Below are 6,000 nucleotides of genomic sequence, written 5' to 3' on the forward strand. Positions count from 1 at the left end.
ATTCAAATGTCTGTCCTTGTAAAGCATTAACTGAAATAAATGGCATTTTTTGAAGGCATTTGAAGAATCTCATACTGTTTAGCAAAATTTTCTCTTTAAGAATCAGTTATTTAATCAGGCAAACCAAATGAATCTCTCTCAAATATCATCGACTACAGTTTAACAAACGATTTCCATAGCATCCAGTACAAAAAATCAAATAAAAACACAATTTTCGTCCAACATTTCTCAAGCAATCAATCGATCGACCCCCTTTTGCGTCACCCTGTGCACCCGGCAGACTGGCAGTTGCGCACCAACACACGCGTTTCTCCCGCTAGAGTGTGTGCGTGCGCGGCGGCCAGAGCCGGTTTCTGTCACCAACACACCAAGCAGGGCCCGGCGTTTTGACGGTTGAAGGAGAAGGTGAAAAAAAAACCCGCGAAACTGGTCAACTGACGCGCTGTTGCACGTGTTTAAAGGGCTGGCGGAGTTTGATTTGAAAAAACTGGATGGACTTTTCGAGAAGGAGTTAATTGATTTTATGGGTGCAGATATGGAACTTTGAGCCAAGTAGAACACCATTAACCGGGATAAAAAGAGCTACAGAGCCAAATTTAAAATCAATACTAACATTTCAAATGGGCGCAATATTGAATGTTTGGCTCGTTTTAATTAAGTCTTCATTTTAATTTTTTGAAAATATTTTTTTCGATTGATTCAAAAAATCATAAATCGGTCAAAAATTTTTTGCTAATTGTAAAAATTTCTGAAAATTTCGAATTTTATGTCCTCTAAAAAAAAAAAATTATATGGACAAACAAATGATGCAAAATGGCTTCTTTGGGCATACCGAAGGCACCAAAAAAGTTTCAGCCGGATTAAAAAATACTAAAAAAATCGAATAACCGAAATCTCAGAGAATTGCTCATATCTTTGATTATTCATATGTTGATATACAAGGGAAAGGGAAATGTGTAGAAATAAAAAAAATCTACCATTTTAATAAAATGTACGAAATAAATGTTAAAAACCTGTTTTTCCTGCAATTTTTAAACTCGGAAACTGTTCCTTAAAAAATCTGTTCCTTCGATTTTCATTGTTAAGAAACGAAATTTTGGAGAAATTATTCTCTTTTCAATGATAATATCGCCTTTTTTTTTCACTTTATTTTACAACATTTTTCTTGAATTTACATTTCACCACTTGCTAATAAGACGACAAATAAGCTCGGTAGAGATAATTTAACTTTGGATGTTTCTAGAAGATGTTCAAAAAATGCTTAAAATGGCGCTCAAAAATAGCTTTATTATTGAAACGAACGATTCTTATGCCTTGTTTAAATTCATTCAAATCCCCAAAACCTCGTTTTTCTAAATTATACACTATCGTTTGCACAGTCAGCCAAAGTGCTGCTTTGTATTTAAAGTCCCTATCACCGATACTCAATGATAGAAGCTCATCAGGATCCTTTACTAAAATTTTGAGTCTTTTGTTCAGAATATTTTTTAACCATCTCCAAATTTCTTCGGATGTTTGACAATATTTTACTAAGTGACTAACTGATTCTACTAAACCGCAATTCTCACAAAACTTCGAGTCCGTCCCTCTTATTCCGTATAAATGCAATTTCTTTTTTTTTAAAACTATGTCCTTGAAGATGCAAAACAGTACGGTTTTACACTTTGTATTTAAAAAATTTGAATCTAAATTGTTTAACAAATTAGACCACATTAAATTAGGCATGTCCTCCATTGTTTTACATTTGATGTTTAAACTGTGAATGAAGAAATCATAAATTTTTTTGCTGCTGTTTAAATGGCTTTCAAGTTTGAGTTCATCAGCTTTTACGATCCATTCTCGCATATTTCTAGTTAAAGTACTATTATTGATTTGTCCTAACATGAAGTTGTCCAAAGGTGCGTTTCCATCAGCGTTACTATAAAGAATGTTTTTAATAAAAAGAGACTTTGCTTTTGATTCTACGTCTGCCAGAGCGAGACCACCTTTAATAACCGGTAAATATAATTCATTTCTAGGAACCTTAAAGATAAATCCTTGCCAAATAAACTGTCCGCAGATTGATTTTATCGCTGCTAAATGTTTATTATTTGGAGGAAATATTTGACAAATATACCAAATTTTGGACAGAACGTAAGTGTTCAACAACCACGCTTTCTGGAAAAGATTTAAAATACGTTTCTGATGTAAACTTAATGTGTATTTAAATTTGTTCAAATAGCTATCATAGTTAATTTCAACTAATTTATTGAAATTTTGGCAAATTAAAACTCCTAAAACATTTAGAGACTCCACTTCTTTAATTTGATGTGGACCAGATAAGCAACCGTTAAAACGAAGATACTGAGATTTTGCAAAATTGAGTTTTATTTTAGAGTATATGCTAAAATAACTCACCAACTGCAAGACAGTATCAAACTCGTGATTGTTTCTTACTAAAATATTCAGATCATCTGCATATGCAACAACCTTCACAAAATTGTTAGCAATGAGACAACCAAAAATATTTTCATATAACACCTTAAAAATCAAAAAGTTATTCTGGAGTTAAAAACCCCGATTTTATCCCACCTGGGGTGAGATAGAGCCTCTCTTACAAAAGGAATATAACGGCAGTTGATTTTTTTTTTTCAAAGAAATAGCAAATCAACCTGATTTTATCATATAACTGAAAAGCGCTGTTTTTTGCCACATTCGCCATGGTCGGGTGTAAGCTTTAACAGTCCAGACTCGATTATTGAACTACGAAGCTTGATTTTGAGTCGGAGCCAAAAGCAAATCCTATACCTTTCTTTAGTAAGAAAGGCAAAAAACCCAATCATAACCTACCACCGTTTTGCCGAAGATATCAAATCGATCAGAAAATTCCTTGCCAAAATACAGATTTTTGTGTGAGGAAGAGCTCAACCATTAATCAACATTAAAAGAACATCAGAAATCGTAATGATTTTTCATTAAATCTTTTTCACAGAGACATTCAAAATATTATCTGAATATTTAAAAAATAATTGAAACTTGATTTCTAAAGTAATTTATCAACCTTTGGTTCAAAATGAAATCAAAAGTACGCAAATTTTATCAAATTTAATTTTGGTTGGGAAAAACAACTTTTTGTTATTTGATTTTTGTAAGTTTCATATTTCTCTTCAATTTGAGAAAATTTTATAAACAAGACAATTGGTTGTAATTGAAAACTTACAAAGCCGCAGAAAAATTTGATTAGTTTCTTCATTTTATTTTTCGGGTATACGGAAAAAGAAAAGATAACAACCTAGTAGTTACATCTTAAGACAGGGTTGTCAGAGTTTATAAATTCTTCGATTCACTGGAATGGAAAACTCGACTGATCAGGGCATAATCTTTATCAAAATAACGGAGATAGTATTTCAATAGTTTATGCGGTTTTGGCTTGGTTTAGTGCAGCTGGCTGATCTGGTTACACTGCAACAAGATACTATTGGATCTTTTTATGAAATTTTATAAAATCTTATCAATTTTAACATCTACTATCATAGTTCAGTGATGGTTTCAACACCTTGTCAGCACTAATTCAACCCAACCGCTGCCATTCAGCTGCTATCCATTGCCATAATCTTCATCATCTGCAACTTGAAGTGCACTTCCGACCATCCAAGATAAACCGTGGTCCTTGGCTGTGGTCAGAGCTACTATCCTGCAGGAAACTTTTCCCGAGGAGACACACTACGAGAACCTGCTCGGGCTGAGAAAACAATATCCGTAAGTGAATATGAATTTTACACCAAAAGTCCCACTCAGTTAGCATCTTCATCCAGCTGACCAGCCTGGTGGTGGGTTAGGTTTGCCACCTCCAGCCATTGCACTGTTTGGTGTCCACATTTATCGCCATGAGGTGGGGTGGCTTGATACTAAAAACAATTATGTGCGAACAAACAACTTTGTGATTACCCAATGGCGACTGCTGGCCGAGTTAGGGCTATAACTGCTAGTAGGTGGTATCCTGGAGAGATATGTATATTCCAGGCAAGTACGGCTCGCACATGTGCACAAACATTTTCCTCCAACTGAGGTACGAGAGCCATGTGGTTTGCATAAAGTGTTGAAAAGTTTTCCATGCTAGCGAGTACGAACACTTCTGAGTTTACTCCCAGGTAGGACATGATAATGGTTTTTCAGAGTGGGATAGTTTGCATACCTGAGAGGATCTGTGTCGGGTGAAGGACGAACATGGCACGAATCGGGTGTGAAGGACACAACAGCTGTAAGGGAAAGTGGGCAATCTTGAGATTTTTAGAGGGTGAGGTTTTGATCAGTTAATTTATGTAAAACCTAATCTCCACTTTTGATTGTTGCTTTTATTATGAATAAATTTTAAATTCATCATCATTTTTTAAATACTATTTCATAAATTAAAAACTATTTACATCTAGCATTGTTCACAGCATCTCCTACACCCAGTTTGTCTCGTGTTCACCCGGGCAGGTAGGATTCTAATTACAAAAGAATTATGAAAATGTTCGTTCATCCACTCCTCGGGTCTTTAAGCTCTGGAAGGATACACAACAAATTCCGGGCGGGTAAGAAACGTGCCTCCTCCGCTGCTTTGGGTTAGGAAATGAAATATAGAGATTTGCCTTTCAGGTTGATTACATCTTTTGTTTCAAGAGACCGGGCGGTACGTTTGTATGGTTTAACTATACCAGGTAGGAAGTTGGGAGGTGCAATGCGGTTGTCGGAAATGTAAAGTCTTGAAAAAGCCGTTATTTTCCATGACGGAGGCCTCAAATCAAAGGTAGGACAGTTGATATAGAATCCATGAAGCATTTGTAGTTAACATTAATTTGTTTCGTTGGTAAAGAAACAAATACATGATCCAAAAATTTGAGAATGCTTAAAATGCTGGAATTGAAGATCAAAGATATGGGTTCCTTTAAAAATTCATTCAACAACTTTTATTATTTCTAAAAAAATACAATGCACAGTGCACTGCAGGGGTCCATTTAGCTAAAAATTGCAGTTTTGGATATTTGTTGTTTTCCAACGAGTTGTTCAAAAAGGATTAGGGATGATGTCCAGAGAAAAAAAAGATATATAAATTGTTTGTGTTACAACCATTTCACGGTAAAAAAGATGCAATTTCAACACTCAAATATTTGAAAAAGTGCAAGACACGAAGTTGCAGAGCTTTTAGTAACAATTCTAAAGGGAGGTTTTATTTATTACACTCAAGATATTATTCAACCATAGGGTACGTTATCGATTAGTGGACCCTCTGAAAGTTTTTTTTTATGAAAATTCATTTAAATGAAAATAAAATTCTACAAATCTTTTATTTGGCATCCTTTAAAACAGCGATTCTCAACGGGGGTACCGGGCCTACTTGATTTACATGGCAAAATAAAAAATACGGGACTAATAATTTTGGCCAAGGAACTCCAAGAAAAAAATGGGGGAGCGGCCGTGGCTGACTGGTTACGGTGTTCGATTTGTAAGCGAATGGTCCTGGGTTCGATTCCCATCTGCTCCCAACGAGAAAGTATAGGAAATATTAATCTTGAAACTCTGAACATGAACGAAAAATCAAAGTCGCTCGAGTCGGGGTTCGATCCCCCGTCCTTTGGATCGGTATGCAAAAATGCTAACCACTAGGCCATCGCGACTTGGTGAGCTATATCTGGAATTACGAATACTGTTACTACCAACTATATACGCGCTGGGTCCTTGTCCACTTGACAAGGGTTCGGAAGTTCTAATTAACGTATGAATCCGATTGGTGCAAACGTTCTTCAGGGCGGGGCTTGTCGATAAAGCTGAAGTACCTCGCGCTCGGCTAGCCAGCGTGGAAATCGGTCACCAAAGCTGGCAGAGCTAACACCTTCCAAATGCCTATGCGAGTTGCGAGTTATTTGCATGTGTAGAATATAGATCTAAAAATACATGGAAACAACACAATTTGTAAGAAGCGGCCACGTGGTCTCGTTTGGTTGGTTGCACACATACAGGAACTCCAAGAAAAAATTG

General features: G+C 35.9%; 1 protein-coding gene across 8 annotated transcripts in view; it reads right to left on the reverse strand.

Annotated features, from left to right (window-relative positions):
- Nucleotides 1-6,000, reverse strand: part of LOC120425707 (ras-specific guanine nucleotide-releasing factor 2-like) — a 420,283-nt gene that overhangs the window by 57,453 nt on the left and 356,830 nt on the right. The window contains exon 24 of one of the 8 annotated variants that reach the window (XM_052709834.1): nt 4,175-4,238. The exons of the other annotated variants lie outside the window; for them this stretch is intronic. The gene's annotated coding sequence lies outside the window, so the exon portion shown is untranslated. The remainder of the gene's footprint in view (nt 1-4,174; nt 4,239-6,000) is intronic. 8 annotated transcript variants of the gene reach the window in all.

Source organism: Culex pipiens, chromosome 3 (assembly GCF_016801865.2).
Source record: "Culex pipiens pallens isolate TS chromosome 3, TS_CPP_V2, whole genome shotgun sequence".
NCBI classification, from domain to species: Eukaryota; Metazoa; Arthropoda; class Insecta; order Diptera; family Culicidae; genus Culex; species Culex pipiens.